Here is an 11,831-nt window from a genome sequence, read left to right on the forward strand (position 1 = left end):
TTATGGCTTTATAACCCAGGAAGCAGCTCTCTGCCCTGCTCTGCTCACTTCCTCAGGCCATGCGGCCTGCAGCCCTGTCTCCCATCCACTCTAACAGCCAGAGGAGGAGACACACAAGTGGCTCGCTCATCAGCGTTCCTGACACAAGGTCCCAGGACTCCCATTAGAGGCTCTGAAGAGCACCCCAAGCCCACTAACCCAACGTACAGACAACTGAGGTCTGGAGTTCAACATTTTAAGGAGCTTCCCAAGCATCAGACCCTACAGCCAACCTGCCTGTGTTGGAACCCCAAATCTGCCATTTTGCATGGCAGTGGCCTTGGACATTAAACTCTGTGTCCCTGAATGTCCCTGTTATAAAGGGAATTCAACAGCACTGGCTGCAGGGAGTGTGCCAACACGAGCCCAGGGAGCTCGGACAGTGGCAGGAAGTGACACATCATGCACACATTAGCCAGATATCATGCATCTTACCAACAGAGACCGCCTACTTCAGTAAGCTTGTTACTCCATGCGCTAAGTCCCAAATTTCCTGTAACACAGGGAGCTCTTCCAGGTCAGGACAGCCGCTCAGTGCACCCCTGCACGAGATCCTATGTGGCACGTGTGCATGGCCCTGCTCTTCCCTTCCAGTTTAACTCCATACACAGATCTGCCAACTCCAAGGTGCTTCCTGATTCTCATAAGGTTACACAGAGACCCCGTGAGGCAGAGCCTTCCTGGACACGTCTTACATCAGAGCCTTGCCCCATAACCCCCTCGAGCAGAGTCAAACCACATCTTTCATCATTTCACAGAAAATGCTCATCCTTCTGCTTAGATTGGGTTCTACAGCTCAGTCCTGAAGGATTTGCATGAAAGTAATCGCTGTGGACTAAATGGCATCGGCCCTACACTGACAGGATGAAGCCCAACCGCATGTGAACATCCCTGGCAATGGGGTCTTTGGGAGGCAGCTAAGTTTAAGGGAGGGTGGAGCCTTTGACGGGACCAGGGCCTAACAGGAGAGATACCAGTCGCTCTCCCTCCATCCTCCCCGCCATGGAATGCACAGCCAGGAGGTGGCCATCTGCCAGGTGGGAAAAAGCGCTCCCCTGAGCTAACTGCACTGGCGCCCTGATCTCAGATTTCCCGTCTCCAGAACTGTGAGGCAATAAATGCCTGGAGTCCACTTTGGCACATTTTGCGATGGCAGCCTGAGCTAATGGGACACAGGTTTTTATGGCAGCCTGAGCTGAGCAGCCAGTGCTTTAGGAGGAAAGGTCCCCAGGTCATGCGTGGAGCAGAGGGGGACTGGCAGAATGGATGACTGGCGTACAGGACAAGGGGAGTCCCCTGCCCCACTCCACATGCCCACCTTTATTCCTTCCATCAGTTCCACAGGGAGTGTGGGCCCTGTGGGGTGCGGGTGAACCTGCAAGGCAAACCAGCTGTCCTGACCTCACTGAGGACCGGGTCATGCCCCCTCCCAACATACGTGTTAATGTCCCTGGCACGGATGCGGGTGGGGCCTACTCAACACAGGAGGCCTCATTGAAGTGAAGGTCAGGTCAAGGACAAAGTGCTCAAATTCCCCTTTTAGCATGGGGCAGAGAAGAAGACCTGAAGGTTCTACTGCTACACTTTCCAATTCCTGGGCTGAAACACAATTCCAGGGAAGAAGACAGTCAGAGTGTACCTGCCCCGCTCCACGAAGGGTCTGTGGACAAATGTGATTTAGGAACAGATTCATTCCTTGCAGAGCCTCAGTCCTTCCTGTGCTCCTTCCACGGCCTTCCTCTTTCCCGCTCTTCTAACAGCTCTCCCTCTTCACCTGGCTCAGGGTCAGCCGGGTGGGCAAGCCGGGACTCACTTGTGCCATGGATCTGGCTGTGCAGGGAAGGGAGGCAGAGTGGCAGGGGACAGCTTCAGTGCCTGTCTTGTGGCCGCCTGAGAGCCATAAGTTCCACAGCTGAGCCACAAGCCAGGATAGGTCTGGGTGCCAGCAGGGTGCCACACAGCTCCCCCGCCCACCCACCGAGGGCGAGGCCTGCAGCCAAGAGCAACAAGAAGTGTAAGAATGATAAGGATGGAAAGCAGGAGAGGACCTCATTCCGCTGGGGCCAAGGAGGTCACTAGGGACGGGGAGAGACAGGAGAGGAGGAGGAGGAGGAGGAAGGCTTTCAGGCTGGAGAAGCAGCATGGGCCCTGGGCCCAGCGGAGCTCAGGTGGGTTCTCATGTGGCTGGAGCCTGGAGAGGAGGGAGAGGGTGAGGCAGAGACAGGAGGCAGAAGACAGAGCATCACAGGACCTCCAGGCTTCAGGATTATTGATCTTTCCCTGGGTGCAGCAAGCCGCTAGGATGCTTCAAACTGGAGAGTGACGCAGCCACTTGTCTGTGACACGCTGGGGGATGAGTTGACTCCGATCATCTCTGGGTTAGGGATTCCAGAAGACACATAGACAATGTGGAGAACACACACACACATGCACACACACGTGCACACATGCACGCCCATCTCTGTGTACACGTACCTTGTGTGTGCAGACAGTGGAGGGCACCACATCGAGGTAAACTGAACTAAACATGTGAGGTGAAAGAAGCAAGGTTGTGGACTGCTACAAAGAGCCCAGGGACCGCATCCGCCTGGCTCCCAGCACCAGGAACACCGGACTGGAGATGCATGTGGTGCCCCCAGTGGCTCACTGCCCACTGTACCCACCCCACCCCACAGCCTCTTTGAGGAAGATCGCCGGGCTGTAGACTGTGCCACAGGCGGCCTCTCACGGGGCAGGCACAGTGGTCCAGCCCAGGCCAGAGGAAGCTGCCCGGTCACTCTCCCACCCAGCTTTTCCCCAAAGCAGCACGCAGGTGTGTTTTCCTTGAGCAGACTAGGGCTCCCAGCCCCAACTCCTTGTTACTCGCTGGGACTGACAACATCCTGTCCCCACCAGGGTCCTCCCTGGCCCTGGTCACAAGCCTCAGAGTTCCCAGGACTTCACTGCTCAAAGGTGCTTAATCAAGAGAATTTCATTTTCATCTGAATCATTCACAAAGTATTTCATTCTAACATTTGGTATTATTGTCAGTAACACGATGACAATCAGCTTAGGTATTTTGTGCTCCACCCCACCCAGTATGTTCCTTAGAATGCCCATTAGTTTGCTTTTATGAAACCTGAATAGAGCTTTTCATCCCATGTTTGATTAATCAAACAGAATCCTAATATGACAAACTGAACTATTTAAATACTGTTAATATTTGAAACTGTTGCCCATGTGTATGAAAATTTTCTTGATACTTCAAACACCAGTTGACAATAATATAAGGCAAGGCATTGGCGCTAAGAAAATGTAATTTCTCAAAGTTTGTCCACAATCTCCAATTTCCTTTTCAATTGCTTTGTTCTGTTTCTGTTTGTTTCCATCAGAATCGTTACTTTTGTTCATTATTGGTAACGGTTTTGAGTTACAAATCTTAATGTGCTCAGAAATGGTGCTTATAAAAGCCACTCACCTATGTTATTTACATTGGTGTTCTTTGCAGGATTTCAGTTGAAAAGAAAGATTCTGCTGCTAAAAGTAAGGAAAAAATGAACCAGGTGATCCCTAGGGCTTCTGCAGCTCAAATATTCGGTAAATCTGAAGACAGTCAGCAGGAGCATATCTAGAATATCCTCCTGTGACTGCATTTGTAGCAACTCAGCAGCAAAAGAAATTCTCCCCAGGTTAAAATCTCATGTACCTTCAAGTCACTAGGTACGCGTACTTTACTTTAGTCCATGTTCCCTGTTCATCTATCCTCTAGTTTGTCTGGACACTGGACATGTTTTATACCACCTCTTCTTTTCCAAATGTCCAATTCTCTGCGTTTCCCACAGGTATTAGGCGAAGCAGTAAGTAATTCTTCATAAATCATTCACAGCTGAACTTACAGGAGCAGAGATGTGCACTCCTCTTCTCTCGAAGAGCAGGTCACAACCCTTCCATTGAAGAAGGATGAGGTTTTATTGCTTTCACACAAATTACCAAAGGAGAAAAATTCATAACTAGAAACTCCTGCAATGATGCTGCTTTTCATGAGAGGCATAGTGACTCTATAATGAGCAGTGTGTTCCCTTGCAACAGAAATGTGTGGACACGTGTGACAGCTGTGTCGTGGAAAGGGAGCAGGAGAATCGCACACTCTGTCTTCAGTCTCTGAGCACCTCAGGAGAAGTCTTGAGTGCCCCAGCACGACCTCAGCATGCGTGTGAATGAACTCATCCACTCGAAAGGTGCAGGTCGGGCTATACAACATGCAGGGCGTGGTGCCAAGGAGACTGTGGGGCCCTCATTCAAACATTTAAAATGCCAAGCATTCAGCCAAGCACGAGCCCTTCTGAGAACCAGGCCCCGAACCACTGCTCAGGCTCTGTGCCTGTGAAGGACCAGAGATCCCTCTGTCAGGGGCACAAACCCTTCGCTGGTGGATGCAGCGACACCATCTTTGTGCCAGGAGCACCATCGTTTTATCTACTCAAACTCAGGCTGAGCAAAGACCTGAAATCACGGAGACTGGGCCCCATTTTTGAAGCTCTCCTCATACAAATTAGATACGCTAGCACAGCTCTTTGGATCTGGCATACTTCTCGGTTACATGACAGAAAAGGGAACTTTTAAAAATAGGAGCAAATGAAACTGGCAAGGCCCAAAGGAGACTCACACTTGGGACCCGCATCAATAGTGCTGGGCACAGCCGATTCCCTGACTCTGATCTGCGGTGCGATTGTGTAAGATGCTATCTGGGGGAGTTAGGAGGGTCCATGGGAACTCTCAGTACTGTTTCTGCAACTTCTCATGAGTCTAAAACGACTTCAGAGAAATCATTCTGCAAAGCAAAGCGGTACTTAAAGAATTTGTATGGAGATCGTATAGAAACCGTGCACAGGGGAAGCCAGGGCTCTATTTGGCAAGAAGTGCAAGAGATCAGGACTAACATCGTGTGATCTTCCCCTCATCGATAGCTCTGGTGCCCTTAGGTGGATACAAGCTCGAGGTGTCTGGAGGGGTTACACAAGGTATCATACTTGACCAGGACTATCAAAAACAATAACAGCTGGCTACGCAGCAAGGTGGTTGAGTGTACAAGCCTGTGAGAGAAAACCCCACTTCTCAGGTCTTCACTGACTATGTGCTCATGTTAGTGATGTCACAAAATCGTATCGAGAGGCCCTCTCAAGGGAACCAGCCATCGGCCCCTGGTGGGATACAGCAGGGCACCGTTTCACTGAGATCCTGGGGGTGATACTTACTCACTGCAAGGTAACGCATTTCTCTCCAAGAGAGAACAACCCGCCAAGGTGGCCCTGCACTCGTCCGTCTCCCTGCTCACAGGCACAGAGGTTGGGAGTGAAGGCAGAGCTGGGAGAGGAAAGGCGGAGAGGTACAGGTACAAAAGTACAAAGGCTGACAGGACCTAGACAGGCTGCTGAGCTCCCACGGATGGTGCGGATCCCTGAAATATGAATTGCACACAGCTGAGTTATCCGACAAGGGAATGGTTTCGATTCAGGGACAGGACCGTGGGTATTACTGCTTTCAATTTCTATCAATTTAATTTAGGCCATTCAAAAACAAAGTAACATTTCAAAGGAAATAAAGCAGGCAATAGACCTGGAAATGGTTTTATTTAAGATAGTTCATACTCTGCAGTAGATTTTAAAATATCAGGTTGACCAATAAGCCTATGTGATGGTTTAACCCGGGGCAAGTGTGTGGAAATGAACGAGGTGTTCAACCGGTCCTCATGTATGTGCTTGAGACTCGCAGGGAACTGGGCAGGAAACCCAGAGACCCATAGAGAAACAGAAAGCAGAAACCCTTCATTTTCTCCTCTGTTTCCCCCTCCCCTGTGAGGTTCTGGTGAGAATTCAGGGGCCTGTGCATGTGCAGGGGTGCTGTGAAGTTAGAGCCGTGGGTGGGCTCCTCAGGGCAGTGCCTCTGGACTCTAGAAGCTTCCAGTCCATTTAGGGAGGAAGGAGGATCCACCATCACCACCAGCCTACAGGACTTCTTGGTACAAGTGTGAAAAAGGCAGCCCTCACCCAGCAGCAGAGACCGGTGAGCAGAATGTGGACAGCCCTGGTCCCTGCTCCATAACTCTGGGCAGTCCCAGGTCAGTTTTCAGCTTCCAAGCTGCTTGAGAAAGGAAAGTCCAGCCAGTTTGGGATCCACTTTAAGTAACACTCTGTTGTCCCAATCTAACTCCTCTTCCACAGCCTAACGACGTCCAGGAGAAAGTGTCACTCTGTTGCTACCCTGGCTTTGACCCCTCTCCCCGTTTCACAGAGAGGCTCCCCTACACCCCGTCTCTGACAGGGAGCCTTACTTACCCCGCAGTTGTGTTCTATGGTCACAGATGAGTATTTAAGTGCTTTGAAACTTGTCGGATTTGGTATTCGATTCACTCTGATGCATTTTGTTGCAGTACTTGCTGTCTGCTTGGTACTTGTCACACAAGCCAAACTTCTTAGTGTCCACTGTCCTGTGAGCCGTTGCCCTTTCCAGCCAAAATAATTTAGTAATTATCATGTTGGTACTTCTCACACCTCCCAGAACCGACGAACAACTGTACAACTGTGACAAGGTACCACTGTCTTTCCTTTGTGTCTACGCCTACACTTGCTTCTTTAGTTTCTCGTTAAAACATAAAATTTCTTACCTGAAATAAATGTCCTGGAGCCGGAGATTTAGCTCAGTGCTTCCGCGGCCTGCCTCACAAGCACAAGGTCCTGCCGGAGTTCCTGAGTTGGATCCCCGGTACCAAAAATAAATAAATAGACAAACAAATAAATAAATGTAGCTGATGTAGAGACAAGTACATTTAAACCAAGTCCAAGTGGCAAACAGATATGGCACAAATTATGAAGAAGGGGCAGGACAGACTGCGGTTCGGAATTGCTGAGCCGTCCGGCACCGGCACAAGGGGCAGTGACCCTAACACTGCAGGGTGGGTGTGTGTGGAGCCGAGTGAGCCTGGAGCCCCGCCGGTGGGAGGAGTGGAAGCAGCTCCCAGGAAGACCTCACCAGACGTGGCAGCGAGAGGGGCTTCAGGGTGCTCCCGTCACGAAACCGTCAGCAAAGACATCCTCCGCTTAAATCCAAGAAGCAAATCAGCAGCACATTCCCTTTGCACCTAGCTGGGCCCTGGCCACAGCTGTGCCAATGCGCAGAGCTGGCATCTGATCCTCCACAGCTGTCTGTGGAAGCTGCACAGGGGGAGAAATGGGACAGAGGCTGCGATCACAGATGGCAGCAGTAACATCAGAAAACAAGAAATGACATTTCCCCTGAACGCGTTATCACAACACCGTCACCGAAGAAACATAAACCTGGATGATTTATCGGGGGAGAGATGTTATGTATTCGTCTTGTGTAATTGCTGGTTGTGAGGGTGAGTTTCCCACTGTCCAGTGTTTCAGCGAAAGACTGGCTTCCATTGGCCCCGGGACTCACAGCTCACCCTCTCCTAAGACTGATGGCGCAGCTACTGCGGTCTCCACTGCTGCACAGCACCCTGCACCCTGTCCTATACTCTCTGTTCAACAAGTATAGTCAGTGAGGGACTGTAACGCTGATGGGAGCTGCATTTCTTCAGGGTCAGGACTCACAAGGTTCCACACCGACAAGGAAGGGGCAAGCAGGTGTGCAGTCCCCAGACCGTCTCCATCAGGACACACGCCTATAGCTCAGCAGAGAAGGTGACAGTGTGGTAGACCCCAGGGTGCCATCTTGGACGGACTTCACCAGGGCTGGTATGGAGGTAAGGTGGGTGGGCAAAAGAGTGCATGCACCTTGAGATGGTCGGAAGATGTGCTTAGCAATGAGGGCTAATAATACTAACACCGACTGCCCCATTTACTGTGTGCCTGTAAGTGTGCTATCCCATGCCAAGTGCTTTACATGTTATTTGATTAAACTGCCAGATGACAGGAGACAAGGAGGAGGAAGAGGAGGAAGAAACACAAAGCGGGGAATCTTATCTTCATTATAGAAATGAAAACCAAGAATCAGCTAGACTGCAAAACTGGTGTGTTTAGGGTTGGCATTGAAACCCAGGTTTGTTGGATCCTAGTTCTCAGGACCCTGAAGATGCAGAAACAGATGTGTGCCCTAAGCTGTGCGTGGGAAGCCAGGGAAACATTAGGTATGGGAAAAGAACAAAATCCTTCTTCTGCTTTGGGAGAGGCTCTCATCCCTCTGACAGAGTGGATCTTGGGTCAGTGCCCTATTGTCCCGAGCTCCCCCACCCTGCCTTGTCCCAGCTCGCGATGACCAAAGCCCTTTCCACCCACGCTGCTTCTGTAACTGCTTCCCCTCTCCCAAGAGACCACCACAAAGCTCCCAAGCAGAATGTCTCCCAGGACACCCAAGCCTCTTCGGTCTTGGCCACCATCCCATCCAGTGTTGGGGAGAGGACTTTCCTGCCAGGAGGCTCCACCCCCAGGAAGGATGGAGGCATTGCTCTGGGGCTGGGAGCCAGTTCTGTCTCCTCCACGCTTGAGCAACCTCCCTGACTAAAGAAAGGCCTTCTTTAGTACTGGGGATGAAACTCAGGTGCTTGTGCTTCCAAGGGAGGTGCCAGAACCACTGAGCTAAATCCCCGGCCCTAAAGCAAGGCCTTCTATCCAATACACAAAGATTCTTAGTTTTCGGTCAAGATGGTTCTTCACTTAAAACTGCACAAACAGGACCGGGGACATAGCTCAGCAGTTCAGTGGCCTGCCTCGCAAGCGCAAGGACCGGAGTTCAATCCCCGGTACAAAAAAACAAAAACACTGCACAAACAAAACAGAAATAACTATAGCTGTCATGGTGGAGGTGGGAACTGGCTCTCCAGGGACTTGCACTGTGCCTGATTTTCAGGAAGGGCTCACAGCCTGCCGCGGACACAGATCTGGACCTGCACAGCAGAGCTAAGGCTGCTCCTCTCTCCCCCCAATTCCTTCAGAGAAGACAAAAATGTGAGCCCAGTCCTAGGAGCCTCAGTCAGCAACCAGCATCCTCTACCTCTACGACCAAACCATTCTTGGAATAGCTCTCTGATACTTAATGTAATATCAACGTTAAATAGAATTTTTTCCCCTAAAATGTCTCACTTAATTCAGGAATAAACACCGTGGGTGGACGCGTCCCACGAGCGAGAAAGACAGTATCTCCATCTGCCATGTTTCCTGCTTTCCCTTGTTACATCAACCACTCCCGGCTCTAGGTGAAGACAGACAGCAGAGCTTACCCAGCTCTCCTCTCCTCACCCATCTAAGCCAAGCCAGAGCTGCTGGGAGGATGTCTGAGACCCAGGAGCCCCACTTCCGAAGCAGGAGACGAGACAAACCATTGGCGCTGAGCTAGGGCTGTGCGTGCTATGCCCTGACTTCTGACCCGCAGCCTGCGCGCCTGGCCCGGCCCCGGCACCCTAGCTTGCCCGTGAGGAGCACACTCAGTGGCTTGCTCGGTCGTGTGAAGCTGGAAAGATGCAAAGGCAGAAGTGGAGCCCACGCCTCGTCCCAGGAGAACAGGCAGCTTTCTCCTCAGTGTCTCTACCAGAGGAGGGCGCAGGCGCGGGCTCCGCCCCACCCGTCACCCCTACACCGGCGGAGAAGCGCACGCACACCGTTTAGCAATGATCCGAACTCATTTTGACCTCGGGAGCTTCCGCCTAGCGAGAAATCATTTCACCTTGACCAGGGTTTCTCAACCCCAGCACTTTGGACACCGACCAAGACAATCCTTGCAGTGGAGGCTGCTTGAGGTGTCGTAACATCCTTGGCTTCAAGCCCCTAGAGGCCTCGGGCACGCCCTGAATGTGACAGACAAAATTTTCTCCCAGCATTGTTCAGTATCCTCTCGGGAGCAAAACTGCTCAAGGTTGAGAGCCACTGATCTAAAACACAAATCTATTTAGCTGAGTTGGACAACTTTTGCAGATTCTTCTGTCCTATTTGTTATTCAAACATGATTAAGAGTTTAAAAAAGAAAAAGAGCAAAAAGTATGAGCCGTTACCTACACATATTACTGACATCATTGCCATAAATGCAACACAATGCTAGTCCACTACCTGGGCTGAAACGGCTTCACTCGAGCTGTTGTGTGTGACAGGATCTGTGGCATCGTCTTGAGGAACAGCGTCTGTGCTTCCTGGGTTCAGATGTAAAAAGCAGAGCTGCTGTGAGATGATGAACAGGATGGATCGAGCAAGCTCACCTTTACCGGAGCTCCATGGTGGCCAGGGGGCCCCGTTGAACTCACCCCAGACTGACGAGGCTAGAGTCTGTCTTAATCATCTCTGTAGCTGCAGGGTTTAACAGTTGAGGGCACAGGCAGAAGCCACATACCTGTATATTGAGTTAACCAGGTGCTTCTAGCTGGCCAGGAATATTAAATTGATTCATGAAAAAGAAAATAGCCTCTTTATTAGCCTTGGCCAAGCCCAGGATCCTCAACATCTGTACGCTGCTCTCCCTGTGGCTATAAGAAGCATGCATACAACCGAGGACAGCTCTTGGGCTAGTCCCTCTGCGGGTTCCACCCCTGAAGTTGCCGGACACAAAGCAGAAGCCGCTTCGGCAGCCAACCAGCATGACAGCAACCTGAGCTCGGTCAACCTGAAGGTTGTCGTCAGCGGCTCCCACCAGTCCTGGTGTCCTCCACCTCCTTTGTGTGCTTTGGGAATCGGTGCCTCTGGCGCACTGACCTCCGGAACCATGGGTGCTGCGCAGACAGGGATCAGGGCTCCCACCGAGAGCCTGTGCTTGTGTCTGGGCAATCTGTGCATGTGAATCCACCGGGACAGGAACAGATCCTTGCGAGGACAATCTGCTTCCCGGAGAGCCGCCGTCCGTCTCCAGTGAAGGGAGGCACTGAGGAATCACCAGGAGGGAGGTTTCTCCGCATCAGGAGCTCGGCTGAGTGACCCGCAACAGCAAGGACTGCACGGAAGGAACTCACACATCTGCCCACTGCTCGGCATATTCTTCCTAAGTGTCCCCCAGGGGCTGAGGCTCCCTGCGAAGTCAGCCGACTGCAAAGGTAGCGGGAACGGTCTCCGAGACCACCCTCATCTGACACAACTCCAAGTCCAAACGGTCCCGAGGCCACCCTCGGTTTGACAGCTCTCTGACTCAGAACTCACCGTGAAACTGTTCTTCCAGGGTTCACAGCTTACTATGCAGAAAAGGTACAGATTAAAGTCAGGCAAAAGGAGAAGAGCACAGGGCACAGTCTCGCACCAGGAGCTCCCAGGTCCCAGTTCCAGCTTCATGGGACGTCCTCACAAAGGCAGGAGGACCTCGAGGGACAGCACTTGTGGATGCTACCAGCCAGCGAAGCTCACTTCTGCCTCAGTGCCCTAAGTCTTCACTGGGACTCGGTCAGGAGGCCTGAGTGTCCTTCCATGCAGCTGACCCCAATCTTACATTATTTTCTCTAGGGGTTGACAGCAGCCACTGCATGACACAGAGTTTGCACTCTAGTCACACTGTTCCTGTCTGCTTTAGCTCAAGACCCACCGCTCAGTGAAGACACTTCTGTCAGTTGTAACATCCCAGGGCTTAGAAGAGCAAAGACCATACCTCGCTTGAGGAAAAGAAGCATTTACGGCTCACTGAGTCCTGAAACTGCAAACAGAGTCCCTACTTTACCTGGAAACATGCACCTTCTCCAGACCCCACTGATAGGAACACAAAGGGAAATGTTGGCCAGCACGCCCGTGGCTCTTAGCTTGCGCGGCAGCTGTTCCTTCTCTGGATGAGCACCCCAAGTGTCCTCCAGGAGAACACATACTTCCTAAACCCCAGATTCCAACGAGGTC

The 11,831-nt window shown here is 51.5% G+C and overlaps 1 long non-coding RNA gene across 1 annotated transcript; it reads right to left on the minus strand.

The window, feature by feature from the left end:
• Positions 1-6,175: 6,175 nt before the first annotated feature.
• LOC104871547 lies at positions 6,176-11,219 on the minus strand. Its single transcript, XR_782900.2, has 4 exons — positions 10,080-11,219; positions 7,048-7,229; positions 6,683-6,764; positions 6,176-6,520 (listed from the first exon to the last, which is right to left on the minus strand). It is a non-coding gene; the product is annotated as an uncharacterized LOC104871547 (long non-coding RNA).
• Positions 11,220-11,831: the final 612 nt, after the last annotated feature.

This window comes from Fukomys damarensis, unplaced genomic scaffold (assembly GCF_012274545.1).
Source record: "Fukomys damarensis isolate Sample0158 unplaced genomic scaffold, DMR_v1.0_HiC HiC_scaffold_22, whole genome shotgun sequence".
In the NCBI taxonomy this organism is placed as follows: Eukaryota; Metazoa; Chordata; class Mammalia; order Rodentia; family Bathyergidae; genus Fukomys; species Fukomys damarensis.